This window comes from Lepus europaeus, chromosome X (genome assembly GCF_033115175.1).
Source record: "Lepus europaeus isolate LE1 chromosome X, mLepTim1.pri, whole genome shotgun sequence".
Taxonomy (NCBI): domain Eukaryota; kingdom Metazoa; phylum Chordata; class Mammalia; order Lagomorpha; family Leporidae; genus Lepus; species Lepus europaeus.
This window is the reverse complement of record NC_084850.1, coordinates 43,879,912-43,895,484: the sequence shown is the minus strand read 5'-3', so window position 1 is coordinate 43,895,484 and position 15,573 is coordinate 43,879,912. Positions and strand designations below refer to the sequence as shown.

The 15,573-nt window shown below is 40.8% G+C and overlaps 1 protein-coding gene across 4 annotated transcripts in view; it reads right to left on the bottom strand.

Annotated features, from left to right (window-relative positions):
• GPRASP2 (G protein-coupled receptor associated sorting protein 2) overlaps positions 1–15,573 on the bottom strand; it is a 94,126-nt gene that overhangs the window by 31,249 nt on the left and 47,304 nt on the right. The window lies entirely within an intron of this gene.

The window sequence follows — 15,573 nt, the reverse complement described above, 5'->3', positions numbered from 1 at the left end:
CTCTATACTTGTCCTGGCATCAGGGATCTGGACCCCAGGGGGATGGACTCATTTTAGTCTTCATGTGGGCCTGGTGTGCACCTCCAGAATTGTATAGGGCCTGGAGACTGTGAGAAGCTGGTGTGACCCTGCTTAGTGACAGCCTGGGCGGCCAACATCTCCCTTCCCCCTATACTTGGACAGAGAGCAAGGAACCACAGAACTGTCCTAGAACCCAGTTCTACCAAATTTTGGGGGGTGTGGCGGCACAGAAGGTTAAGCCACTGCTTGTGATGCTAGCATCCCATATGGGCAATGATTCATGTCCTGGCAGCTCCACTTCTGATCCAGCTCCTTACTAATGTGCCTGGGAAAGCAGTGAAGATGATCCAAGTGCTTGGGCCCCTGCTACCCACCTGGAAGACTTGGAAGAAGTTTCTGGCTCCTGGCTTTGGTCGGGCCCAGCCCTGGCCATTGTGGCCATTTGGGGAGTGAACCAGTGGATGGACGATCTCTCTCTGTATCTCCTCGTCTCTGTAACTCTGCCTTTCAAACAAATAAATAAATCTTTTTAAAAAATAATGTTGGGCAGATCTTAACAGTCTCTATCCCCAGGCCAGTCCTTGCAGAAGGAGCCTCTGGACTAGTATACAGGGCCAAGTGGAGTCCAGGGATCTTATTCTAGCCAGCATCATTTGTGACTAGCTGATGCAGCCTTAGGCCATGACTGTATCTCAGCAGCAGACAGACTACTGAAATGTAGGCTTTGTTCTTAGCCTGTGCTGCGTGGTTTGTGTGGGTTGAGGGCTGCAGCTGTCATCCAGCATCACAACGTTGGTGGTCACAAGACTGGGTATCTGGTCCCTTCACAACCCCAGGGAAGGCTTTTAGGGATGAACTACCCTTTTGGACTCAGTCATGATTCACTCTGAGTGGCACACTAACTGGATCTGGGAAAAATCTGAGTTAAGGGCATCCTCTGGGACTTGACATAGTGACAGTACACAGGCAGTAGATTTGTGCAAATCTCAACTTATGGCGCCATCTAGTGCTCATGAAGTGGCTGAAGTGTTCACAAGATTACAGAGAAAACAAGCTACTGTTCAGAATTTCTGGAAAGAGGACCAAAAGAAGCCAGATTATGAATACTGGAAAAAAATTTAACGAATCCTTTAATGAACACATAGCTTTATACACTGACAAAAGTCAAGAGCTCTCAGGTAAGCATGTTATCCTGTAACAAGGTACCATACACCAATTATCTGGAATCTGATATTTTCACATGCTTGGCAGACAAAATTTAAATAACTGTTAAGGAAACTCAACTAACTTCAAGAGAACACAGAGAAATGATTTAATACTCCAATAGAGAAACCTGAAAGAGAGATGGAAGTAATTAAAAGATCAAATAACCTTCAACTGAAAAGTACACTTAGTGAAATTAAAAACATTAGATAAGGCATCAATAGCAGAATAGATTAAACAAAAGGATCAGATTTTGGAATCCATGTATACGAATATGATAAAGGGGTAATCTCCAAAAGATATAAGGTGCTCTTGCATTTCAATAGATTGCTTAATTTGTTAATTAATATCTGGTTTCAAAATGGGCAAGAAGCAGGTGTTTAGCTTAGTGGTTAAAACACCCACAATCCCACCTCAGAGTACCCGAGTCCAATTCCCAGCTCCAGCCCCTGACTCCAGCTTCCTGCTAATGCATACCTTGGGAGGCAGCAGTGATGGCTCAAGTAACTGGGTTTATGACACTCACATGGGAAACCTGGATTGTGCTCCCAACGCACCCGTATAATAGATGTAAAAAATGGGCAAAGGTCCTGAATATGCATTTCTCAAAGACATTAAAATTAAATCCACAACGAGAGATAATCTTACATTTACTATTTAAAAAAAAACACAAAAGAGAACAAATCCTGTACACTGGCAGTGCAAATGTAAACTGGTACAGCCACTATGGAAAATAGTATACACGTCCCTCAAAAAATTAAAAAAGAACTATCACATTACACAAAAATCTCACATCTGGATATTTTTCCCAAAGGAACTGAAATCAGGATCTTGAAGACATACTTCTAGCTCCACATTCATTGCCACATTACTCACAATAGCCAGGACACACAAACAACCTAAATTTTTATTGATGGATGAATAGGTAAATAAAATGTGGCATATTTATACAATGGAATATTATTCAGCCTCAAAAAAGGAAAATCCTGCCATTTTCAAAAACATTTTCAAAAACATGGATAGGCCTGTAACATATACTAAGTGCATATACTAAGTGGAGTAAGCAAAACACAGAATGAAAAATACTGCATGGTCTCACTTATGTATGGAATCTAATACAGTCAAACTCATAGAAGCAAAGAGTAAACAGTGGTTGCAAAAGTCTGGGGAGGGGAAGAGAAATAAGGAGCTGATGGCTAAAAGATATAAAGTTTCAGTTATGCAATATAAATCATTTCTAAAAACCTACTTATGATACTGTGATATAATAAGAAGTATATATGAGAACTTCAAAAGGTTTGTGGAATAAATAGAATTACATGGTAAGTTTGGGGGCAAGCATTTAGCCTACTAATTAAGATAATGTTTAAAATGCCCACTTCCCATATTGGAGTACCTGGGAAGTTATGGGAGGGGGGAAGCCATTGTAACCCATAAGCTGTACTTTGGAAATTTATATTCATTAAATAAAAGTTTAATAAATAAAAAAAATATTTGGCTCCAGCTCCTGACTCCAGCTAATGCAAACTCTGGAAGGCAGCAGTGATGGATCAAATAATTGGGTCCCTGCTACTCACATGGGTGACTTGGATTGAGTTTCTACCTCCTGGCTCTGGGCTTGGCCATTGTGGGCATTTGGGGACTAAATCAGCATATAACTAACTAACTAACTAACACATTCTCTCTCTCTCTCTCTCTCTCACACACACACACACACACACACAAATAAAGGTAAGTTTAGGGACAGGCATTTGGCCTAGTGGTTAGGACAACAGTAAAGACACCTATGTCCCATCTTTGAGTACCTGGGTTCAGCTCAAGCTTTCTAATATAGACCCTGGGGAATAAGTGATGGTTCAAGTAACTGGATTCCTGCCATCCAAGATCTGGATTGAGTTTCAGGTTCCAATTTTCAGCTTAGCCCAGCTCTAGCTGCTGCCAGCATTTGAAAAGTGAACCAGTTGATGGACCACTCTCTCTCTCCAGCTCTGTGTGTATGTGTGTGTATGTGTGTGTGTGCATGCGTGCTTCTTAAATACATAAAAGTGTTTATTTAAAAGTTCTTAAATCCATGCATTGTTTTTTTCATAATATGCATTTTCACTTTGAAGATCCCTTGTATTTGGTCTCTGCTCCCACTTCCTGGCAAAGAGCTCCTAAAACTCTTGTACTTTCCTGAGCAATAGCAGTGTTAGGTGGATCTTTTAATATTTGGTCTCTGAACCCAATTCCTAACATGGAGCTCTTAATCCCTTGGAATATGCCAGCTGACAGGAGTGTTATTGATTTTAATGAGATGCCTGCTGGTGAGCTACTGAATGGGGCTGGTTATCAGAAAAACAAAGCGATGATTAGCTGCATGGAGCTTTCAGCTCCACTCCTCCTCACCTCCAGAAAGTGATACACCGTCAGCCAACTTAAAAATTGAAAATGCCTGTATGATGCAGCTCCCAGGCTGGTGAACACATCCCTGTGCTGGGATGGTAGTACAAAGTAGTTAAAAAAGTTTGTGGAAAAAAATGCAATTAAAATATAACACACTTGGGGCCAGCACTGTGACAAAGTAGGTTAATCCTCCGCCTGTGGCGCCGGCATCCCATATGGTCACCAGTTCTGGTCCTGGCTGCTCCTCTTCCCATCCAGCTCTCTGCTGTGGCCTGAGAAAGCAGTGGAGGATGGCCCAGGTGCTTGAGCCCCTGCACCCACATGGGAGACCCAGAAGAAGCTCCTAGCTCCTGGCTTCGAATCGGCAACGCTCTGGTCATTGCAGCCACTTGGGGAGTGAACCAGCAGACAGAAGACCTTTCTCTCTGTCTCTCCCTCTTACTGTCTGTAACTCTACCTCTCAAATAAATAAATTGAAAAAAATCTTTTAAAAAAATAACACACATTTTCCATGAACTTTTTTAAGTACTCTCATATACCTCAATTCCACAGGCACAGAAGCCTCTGCATTTGGGAACCTTCTAGATCTCATTCCATGTAGCTCTTCATCTGAATGTTTTTATGTATCCTTCATCACTTTATCATCTATTTATTTATTTTGAAAGATAGAGTTAGACAGTGAGAGAGAGAGACAGAGAGAAAGGTCTTCCTTCCGTTGGTTCACCCTCCAAATGGCTGCTACGGCCAGAACTACGCCGATCCGAAGCCAGGAGCCAGATGCTTCCTCCTGGTCTCCCATGCGGGTGCAGGGCCCAAGCACCTGGGCCATCCTCCACTGCACTCCTGGGCCACAGCAGAGAGCTGGACTGGAAGAGGAGCAACCGGGACCAGAACCCGGCGCCCATATGGGATGCTGGCACCGAGGCAGAGGATTAACCAAGTGAGCCACAGCGCTGGCCCATTCCATCATTTATAAATACAATAAATCTACAAATGTAAATAAACATTTCCTTGAGTTCTGTAAGTTGCTCTAGAAAATTAATTGAACCTGAAGAGGGGATCATGAGAATGCAGATTTATAGCCAGTAGGGCAGAAGCACAGGCAGAGCAATCTAAGGCCTGTAACTGGCATCAGAGGTTGGGGGGCTGGCGCCGCAGCTCAATAGGCTAATCCTCCGACTGTGGCGCCGGCACACTGGGTTCTAGTCCTGGTCGGGGACAGTCTTGTGGTGTTGTGAACCCATATCATGTGGGATCTGACTCTACATAGTTAGAGTCCAGGAACCAAAGGAAACAATCAAGAAAGTGAAATGACAACCCATAGAATGGGAGAAAATATTTGAAAGGCATGTATTTGATAAGGGTCAAATGTCTAAAGAAATTGTACAACTCAGACAACATAATTAAAAATGAGTGAAATATTAGAATAGACATTTCTCAAAAAACATACATTTCTATAAAAAATATACAAATGTTCAAGCCTATGAAAATATATTCAACATTATTAGCCTTTAGGGAAATGCAAATCAAGGCCACGATGAGATAATACTAGGATGACTATATTAACATTTAAATTTTTTTTTATATCAAGGAGCAAATTGCATGTATTTCATATATACAGTTTCAAAAGCATAATGATACTTCCTACCCTAACCCTTCCTCCCTTGCTCCCACCCTCCCTCCTCTTTCTTATTTTTCTTTTAATTTTTACAATGATACACTTTCAACTTACTAATAATTCTTTAAAAAGTAGAACAGAACAAATGTTGAGAATTTGCAGAAATTAGAAAATTGTTGGTGGGAATGTAAAATGGTACATCTACTATGGAAAGAAGTTTGGCTGTTCCTCAGTAAGTTAAACAGAATTACCCTATGACCTAGCAAATGAATTCAGTATATTTGAGATTCTAGTATTTCAGGAGGGTAGAGGTAATTAGAAAAAAATATATCTAAAAGGGCTCCTCTGAAGGATGAAAAATAACAACATGTCTTTTTCTTTTTTAAAAGATTTATTGGGGCCGGCACTGTGGTGCAGCAGGTTAAGACCTTTGCCTGAAGTGCTGGCATCCCATATGGGCACTGGTTCTAGCCCTGGCTACTCCTCTTCTGACCCAGCTCTCTGCTATGGCCTGGGAAAGCAGTGGAAGATGGCCCAAGAGCTTGGGCCCCTTCACCCACATGGGAGACCTGGAAGAGCTCCTGGCTCCTGGCTCCTGGCTTCAGATTGGCGCAGCTCTGGCCGTTGTGGCCATCTGGGGAGTGAACCAGCAGATGGAAGACCTCTCTCTCTGTCTCTGGCTGGAGCTGGGCATATCCAAAGCCAGGAGCCAGGAGCTTAAGCACTTGGGCCATCTTTCACTACTTTCCCAGGTCTAGCAGAGAAATGGATCAGAAGTCGAGCAGCCGGGTCTTGAACCAGTACCCATATGGGATACTGGCACTGAAGGTGGCAGCTTTACCTACTATACCACAGCGCCAGCCCTCAACATCTTTTGCAACTGGATCAATTAACAGTGAAGAATGATGTCTCACAATTTCATATATGTATTCACCATTATCTTTGCAGATATGATATGGCTTTTGCAAACTTTTAGAATTTTTTTGGAGGCTTGTGTTTATTGATTTGCAAGAACTACTTTATAATATATTAGATGTATTAACAATTTATCAATTTGTCATATATACTGTCATATGGACACTATTTAAAATTATGAAAATATGAAATATGAAATAGAAAAATTATTAGTCAATCAAAATGCATTATTTGGCCTTCTGATTTTAATTTTAATTTCCTCCAGGTTTGTTTATGGTGAGAGAATGTACTAGATGTTAGTATTTTAATTCCTTTTGTATTACTCTTTCTCCTTAAAAACTAATTAACTGATATTCTGGACCCTGTAAGTCTTGTGATGTTGTTAAATATGAGCTTTCCTCATACAGATGAACCTTATTTGTGTTATGTTTTTAAAAGATCAGTCTATATATTACAAAGAAGATCTGAGAAACTGTTGGAAATGAGGTAGATTATTTAACAAATGATACTGGTATTGTATGGAATGAATCCATGTCCATTTTACAATGTCACAAGTCTGAATTCCTTCTATATAAATGAGTGTTTCTTTGTCTTTTTTTTCACCCCTTTTAAAACAATTCTAAATGACTAATTATCCAACATCAGTCACAGAATGTGCTACAGGATTAACACAACAGGTCTAAGATGGCTCTCCTCTGAAAGTCTTCCTTGTCAGGTTGGCCCTTGGATAGACTCTGAACTTGGACTAGGCGAGAATTCTCACCATTCTTGAACTGATAGGAAAGACTCACTGTGACAGATTTTTTTGTCTTAACAATGTGGTTTGTGTTAATATTTTTTATCCTTTGGGACTCTGGAACTTTGGTACGCGATAGGCAAAGGTTTCTTACATGAAAAGCTCCCAATAAAAATTCTAGGCATTGAGTTTTTAAGAAGATTCACTGGTAGACAACTTGTTGTCATAATTCACTGTTGGAGGATTTAAGCATATCCCTGGAAAAGTATCCTTGTAAGCTTGAGCCTATTTACTTTTGAACTTTGTTCTACATGTATTTCCCTTTGCTGGTTGACTCTCTGTTGTATCCTCTGACTACAGTGAATCATAGCTTTGAGTACAATCATATGGGGAGTTCTGCTAGTGAAGCACTCAGCTTGTTGGTGGCCTCGAGCATCCCTAGCACACCATGTATTTCATTATTTTCTATGGATCTGAACTGCTATCCGAATACAAACGTCGTAAATGGCCTATCTATCATTTCCTGAGCCAGTACTACTCAACTTTAATAATCACAGGTGGGCAAAAACCTTAAAATTTCTGCCAGTCACATTCAAATTATTTCACTTTCAAAATTTTCTGGACTCTTAGTAGGTCTCTGTGTGTATAAAAATCCATAAGGATTTTTTCAACTCTTAGGAACCTCCAGAAGGCAAAATGATAAAATCGTACAAATACTCCACTCACAAGAAGGAAAATTCAACTAGTAAGACATTTGAAAATAGGTTTAACCTAATTAATAGCACAAAAAGTACAATACCATATTCTCCAATTCAATTAGTAAAGTACTTAAAAATTAACAATATATCATAAATAATAATTAACAGAATGAACAAAAACTATATGATCATCTCAATATATGCATAGAAAGCATGATAAGATTCAACATCCCTTCATGATAACAACTCAACAAATTATGAATAGAAGGAATATACCTCAAAATTATAAACGCTAAATTTGACAAAAAAAAAAAAAAGCCAGTATCATATTGAATGGGGAAAAGCTAAAAAACATTTCTCCTCAGATCAGGAACAAGACAAGGATGTCCACTTTCACCACTCTTATTCAATACAGTATTGAAGAATTAGCAAGAGCACTTAGGGAGGGGCCAGCGCTGTGGAGTAGTGGGTAAAGCCGCCACCTGCAGTGCCAGCACCCCTCGGGACAATGGTTCAAGTCTCAGCTGCTCCACTTTCAATCCAGCTCTGTGCTATGGCCTGGGAAAGCAGTAGAGGATGGCCCAATTTCCTGGGCCCCTGCACCTGTTGGGGAGACCCAGAAGAAGCTCCTGGCTCTTCACTTTAGATTGGCCCAGCTCCGGCCACAGCAGTCATTTGGGGAGTGAATGAACCAGTGGATGGAAGACCCTTTTCTCTCCCTCCTTCTCTCTCCCTCTCTCTCCCTCTCTCTCCCTCTCTCTCCCTCCCTCTCCCTCTCTCTCCCTCCCTCTCTCTCCCTCTCTCTCCCTCTGCCTCTCTGTAACTCTGCCTTTCAATAAATAAATAAACCTTTTAAAAAAGAGCACTTAGGAAAGAGAAAGAAAGGGCACCAAAACTAAAAAGATGAAATCAAAATATCCATATTTTTCAGATGAAATGATTTTGCACCTGGAAAAACCTAAACATTCCACCAGAAAGCTGTTAGTAATGATAAAGCAATTCTGTAAAGTCATAGGATATAAAATCAGCATACAAAAAAACAGTAGAATTTTTATATATCAGTAATGACATTTCTTTATTTTTATTTTTTTTTTAATTTTTTACTTTTTTTTTTTGACAGGCAGAGTGGATAGTGAGAGAGACAGAGAGAAAGGTCTTCCTTTTTGCCGTTGGTTCACCCTCCAATGGCCACTGTGGCCGGTGCATCATGCTGATCCGAAGCCAGGAGCCAGGTGTTTCTCCTGGTCTCCCATGCGGGTGCAGGGCCCAAGGACTTGGGCCATCCTCCACTGCCTTCCCGGGCCATAGCAGAGACCTGGCCTGGAAGAGGGGCAACCGGTATAGAATCCGGCTCCCCAAACGGGACTAGAACCTGGTGTGTCGGCGCTGCAAGGTGGAGGATTAGCCTGTTAAGCCATGGCGCCGGCCCAATAATGACATTTCTGATAGAGAAATCAAGAAAGCAATCCCACTCACAATGGATACAAAAATTAATATTAAGGAATAAATTTAACCAATGAAGTCAAAGAGCTCTAAAATCAAAATTATAAAACACTGATAAAAGAAATCAAGGATACAAAAAATAGATAGTCCTTGTTCATGGATTGAAAGAATTTATATCATTCATATGTCCATACTACCTAAAGCATTCTACAAACTCAATACAATCTCCATCAAAATACCAATGACATTCTTTACAGAATTAGAAAAAACAATCTTACAATTTACATGGAACCAGAAATGACCCAGAATTGCCAAAGCAATCCTAAACAACAACTACAATAACAACAACAAATCAAGCTGTAGGTATCACAGTATCTGATTTCAAAGTGTACTACAAAGCTATAATAATTAAAACAGCATGAAACTGACACATAAAACAATGTAACAGAACAGACAACTCAGAATTTAATCCACATTCACAAAGCCAACAGATATTTTTTTTTAATTTTTTTTTTATTTATTTGAAAGTCAGTGTTACAGAGAGAGGGAGAGACAGGGAGAGAGAGCTTCTTCTATTCACTGGTTCACTCCCCAGATGGCTGCAAAGGCCAGGGTTGGGCCAGGACAAAGCCAGATGCCAGGAGCCTCCTCCAGGTCTCTCACATGCCTAGCAGGGACTCAAGTATTTAGGCCATCTTCTGCTGCTTTTCCCAGGACATTAGCAGGGATTTGAATCAAAAGTGAAGCAGCCAGGGCAGGAACTGTTGCCCTATGGAATGTCAGTGTTGCAGGTGGCAGCTTTACCCACTACACCACAATGCTGGATCAAAGCCATCTGATTTTTGACAAAGGTGCCAAGGACACACATTGGAGAAAGGTTAGCCTTTGATCCAGCAATCTCACTACTGGGTATATATGCAAAAGACATGAACTCACTGTACCAAAGAGATACCTGCTCCACCATATTTATAGCAGCACTATTCACAATAGTCAAAATATAGAATTAATAAAGGAGTCTGTCATCAGATGAATGGATAAAAATAAAAAATAAAGCCATAAAAGTAATGAAATACTGTCATTTGAAGCAACTTGGATGGATCTGGAGGATATCAAGTTAAGTGAAATAAGCCAGACACAGAAAGACAGACACCACATGCTTCTCATATGCGGGAGTAAAACAAACAAACAAACAAACAAACACCCAGAAAGACCAAAACTAAACCTCAATCTGAACACAGAATGGTAATGACTAGAGGCAGGGAGGAATAGGAACCATAGAGGAATTTTTGGATTAAAAAAAGGGTGTGGGGATCTGGATGTGGTTCATTAATTGTGACAAAACATCATACTATGCAAGATGTTAATAACAGGGGAAGTTGGGTGTGGGATATATGAGAACTCTTTGTACTACTTGACAATTTTTGTTTTATAAACTTGAAAGTATTCTGAACTTGTAAATTTTTTAAAATGTGGAAAATGGAATTAAAGTAGAGGTTTACTCCAGTGTAAAATTTTTGAAATCCATGCATAAGAGGGGTCTTCAAAAAGATCATGAAAATGTGTCTTATGAAAAATCTGTGTATGGAGTCCAACTTTTTGGTACCCAAACAGACTCATCTTTTAATTTAATTTTCTAGAAATGTTTTGAAGTATCCTTGAATATGCTGTAAGGGTCACAGACATATTTAAGACAGTACCTACCAAACTCACCATCCCTAAGACAAACTATTCAGTCTATGGCTCCATTTTTTTTTTTTTTTGACAGGCAGAGTGGACAGTGAGAGAGAGAGAGATACAGAGAGAAAGGTCTTCCTTTTGCCTTTGGTTCACCCTCCAATGGCCACCGCGGCTGGCGCACCGTGCTGATTTGAAGCTAGGAGCCAGGTGCTTCTCCTGGTCTCCCACGGGGTGCAGGGCCCAAGGATTTGGGCCATCCTCCACTGCACTCCCGGGCCATAGCAGAGAGCTGGCCTGGAAGAGAGGCAACAGGGACAGAATCCGGCGCCCTGACCAGGACTAGAACCTGATGTGCCGGCGTCGCAAGGCGGAGGATTAGCCTATTGAGCCGCTGCGCCGGCCAATGGCTCCATTCTAAAGAAAGAAATCCTTGTTTGATTCTAGACAAGTGATTGACACCTGGCCCAAGGAACCACAAAGATAGATAAGAAGGATCAGGGATGTGAATATGAAGATCTCTGAATGGCCATCCAATCAAATAAGACAGGTTAACCACTGGAGAGAAGGTATACTGCCATTAGGGTAATAAGTAGATTCAAAAGAAGTTGAGAGTGAGTTGGTGAGAGATATTAGTAGTGTCACCATGAAGGGGGTTGATGTATTTCTATAAGATAGTTGAAGGATAGACAAGTCTTTGACAGGTACAGATTACAGGAGGCTCAGGACTATCAGTAAGAATGGACAAGGGGCCGTCGCCGCGACTCAATAGGCTAATCCTTCACCTGTGGCGCCGGCACCCTAGGTTCTAGTCCTGGTTGGGGCACCGGATTCTGTCCCGGTTGCCTCTCTTTCAAGCCAGCTCTCTGCTATGGCCCAGGGTGCAGTGGAGGATGGCCCAAGTCCTTGGGCCCTGCACCCCATGGGAGACCAGGAGAAGTACCTGGCTCCTGGCTTCAGATCAGCACAGTGTGCCGGTCGCAGCGGCCATTGGAGGGTGAACCAACGGCAAAAGGAAGACCTTTCTCTCTGTTTCTCTCTCTCTCTCTCTCTCTCACTGTCCACTCTGCCTGTCAAAAAAACAAAAAAAGAATGGACAAGGTACGTGAGGAAGGCAGCTCCTTCAGGCATATGGAACTATATGAATAAGCCATGGTACAAAATAATTACTGTGAAAAGCCCATTGTTACCTGTAAGTGGTTATGCTTGTGCCACCCTAAAAGGTATTAGTTACAAAAAGGTTTTAGAGATAAATTTTAAGTTATCTATAAGGTACAGACAATCTCAATCTTATGCAATTTCTCAGACTAGAAAAAGAACCAAATCTATCTAAATCCATCTAATAAGGATAATATAACAATATCATAATGATAAAACTATAGACTAAAACAGTAAAATTATGCATAAATCTCATTTATGAACGCAAGTGAAAAAATGCAAGTAGGATCTAGAATATTTTTAAATAATAGTAACAATATTTCTATGATAGAACATTAAAGAGATGGACAAAACCACAATTATAGTAAGGTATTTCAGCAGTCCTCAGCCAGTAAGTAGAAACAAAATGAGTAAACATATATGGTAGAATATCCAAAACACATGAACTAACTAGACATAACTGACACTTATAGAGCAGTTTACTCAGTCTCTAATCAAACACCCAGGAGGTAAAGCAAGATGATGTCTGAATAAGATACTCCACAGATCATCATCCCACAGCAATACCAATGTACACAGCTTTTTACATATCAAATTACCTTCACAAGAGCTAAGGAAGCCAGGTGAGGGGCCACAGCGCTTGGTGCTAGTATAAGAAATGATGCATTGAAGAAGGCAGGAAGTAAAGAGCTGCCTGCTTACCCTCCTCCAGCTCTAAGCAGTATAGCTTGGAGACTCCGTGCCTCTTGCTCAGATGAGGGAGAAGGAGTTCAGTCAAGGCCTTAGACTTGAGTTTCAATACCAGACCTGACACTGTAAAACCCAGTGCTGGACAGGTCCCCATGGACCTGCACACTAGGCCTTTGGATCCTCCATAGCCAGGCAGGAAAAGGACCACTGCTTTGATCCCTCCTCCAATCTCCAGCAGACAGCAGAGAAAAATTATAGCCACTGCAGAGCAATATGAGACTTTGCCTTGGAGCTCAGTCCTGAGTCTGCCACTGTGATAGCCAGTGCCAGATAAAGACCAAATGCCAGCATTCCCAGGGCAGTACTCACAGATTACAGATGTAGTATCCTACATCTAATCCAGCATCACGTCGAGATCTGTGTCTTGGTGGGACAGATTTGTTTTGCCTAGATCACTATCAGCCTACATGTGTGCCTGCTGTGCTACTCAACTAAGGTGTGGCCTCGCTTAGCATCACCCTGAGCTGCCTAGGGACTGCCTTTACCACCCCTCCCCCAAACATTAGGTAGATGGCAAGCAACAAGACACCAGCTGCGTGGGAGTATAGAATGAAACTGAATATAGGACCATGTCTTAGAACTCAGTATCAAGCTGGCAAGTCCCAACACTGAAAAGATCCTAATGGCCCCTCGGTCTAAACTAGTACATGCAGATAGAGTCTCTGTACCAGTACTATTGCCACTTGAAAACTCACAACCCCAGTCTACTGGACTTAAATCCCAACTAGCATCACCTGTGGCTGGTTGCAGTGGCCTTGTGCTATGAGTCTGCCTCAGCAGCAGGCGCCCCATAGTAGTGTGGCCTTGGTCATACTCTCATGCTGCGCTACACTCAGTGGACTGTGGGTTCTAAATGTGTTATAACACTGCGGCATTGAGGACCATAGGACTGCCCATTCTGTCCTTACCACAACCTCAGGCAGCACAACACAAACAGAGTAAGTGTCCACTTGGGAGAGGATAGCATAAGAATGTGGGGATGGTCTCTATATGATAAAGGCCTAGACCCTGGTAGAATCCTGTAGTACCTGGCCACAGCCAGTGAGTGTGGATGACACATCTGGGCCTACCCTGATACCAGGAAGCTTTCAGACACAGACTATTCTTCCTTTAAAAAGTTCCCCATTTCATTCTAAACACCACACCAACTGTGGATTTGGGGAAAGCCTAGGATTAGGATGCCTTCAATGCTGAAACAGCAAAAACATGCCAACTGCAGATCTGGGGCAAGTCTCCACATAGGGCGCCATCTGGTGCTGAAATAGTGAAAGTGTCTACAGACTCAGAAAATAAGCAGCTTACACTTTCTGAAAGACAGGCACAAAACCAGATTATGAAGACTCGGAAAAAAAAATCCCAGTATTTAAATATGTAGATGACATACACCAACAAGCAACGAGAACTTTCAGGGAATCATGGCCTCAAAGAACAAAATAAGGTGTCATAATCTAATCAGATAGCAACCAATATATGAAAATTCGGGGACAAAGAATTCAAAAAGGCAGGTTTAAGGAAACTGATCAAGCTTCAGGAACATACAGAGAAAAAATGTAATACTCTTAAAAGAGAAACTGAACAGAGAGATGGAAGTAAAACAAAAATTAGACAAATCCTTCAACTGAAAAGTACACGAAGTGAAATTAAACACATGATAGAAGGCATCAGTAGCAGACTAAACATTAGAAAAAATTAGTTCAAAAACAGACTATTTGAAAATACACAGAGGGAAAAAAGAATAAAGTGGAATGAAGAAAGCTTAAAGGAACAGGAACAGTATGAAGAGAGCAAATATGTAAGTAATAAAAGTATATTCTCTGACCATGATGGAGTAAGAAATTAGTAACTGGAAAATATTTAAATGCCTGAGAACTACATATTTCTAAATAACTGTGGAGTAAAAGAATACAAAAGGGAAATTCGTAAGTAATTTCAGTTGAAGAAAAATGAAAAGACTACATATTAAAATTTGTACGATGCAGCTAAAATAGAGTTAGAAGGAAATTTATGGTACTAAAAGGTCTAGATTAGAAAAGTCTCAAGGCAATGACATTAGTTCCTACTTGAAGTACCTGGAGAAATCATAGTAACTTAAATAACAACTAAAAAGAAAACAAATAACAAACATAAAAGCATAAACCAAAGAAATAGTAAAATAATAAAACCAATAAAACTAAAAGCCAATTTAGTAAGGCCAACAAAATTGATAACCCATTAGTCAAAAATATAAAGAAAAAAAGAGAAGACACAATTACTAACATCAGGAATGAAAGAGGTAAAATCATCACATATCTTATAAATTTCAAAGAGATAATAAGAATTTATTTTTCAAGTCTATGCAGAAACACAAACTCTCAAATGTTGGACAATAGAAATTTGTATTATTCCTTTGGAGGAAATTTTAGAGAGAGTACCTAAAAAAGGGGCATGTGAACTTACATTTGAACCATCAACCCCAATTTTAAGAATCCATGGAGATATACCTCCAGCCATGCAAAAACATATTTGTACATTTTCTGTAATATGTATAGCAACATATTAGAAACAAGCATGCACACAGGAAAGAATGACTGAATGAATCATAGTAGTGGTACCATGGAGCACTACACAGCTGTAAAAAAGAATGAGGAAAGTCTCCATGGATTAAGTTCAAACCTATAAAATGTGCAAATAAGTGGAGAGGTTGATATGATTAGCAGAATTCATTTCCCCTAAAGCATCTTGAAGGACTTTGGTACTCTGGCTGTATGAGACAGTGGAGCGCTGAGCAAAACGGATGAACACAAACAAGGAATATCACCACGAATAGGTGCAAATCACCAAGTCTAAGGCATTGGCCATAAAACAAAAATGAAAGAGCAAACTGTCCACGGGGTGGGGGGAATATTAGAGACTATCCATAAAGCAGTACATGTCAGTGGATCCCCGAAAGACCTTCCACTTAGACCCAGAAATTGAGGGAGTGGGAGCATCAG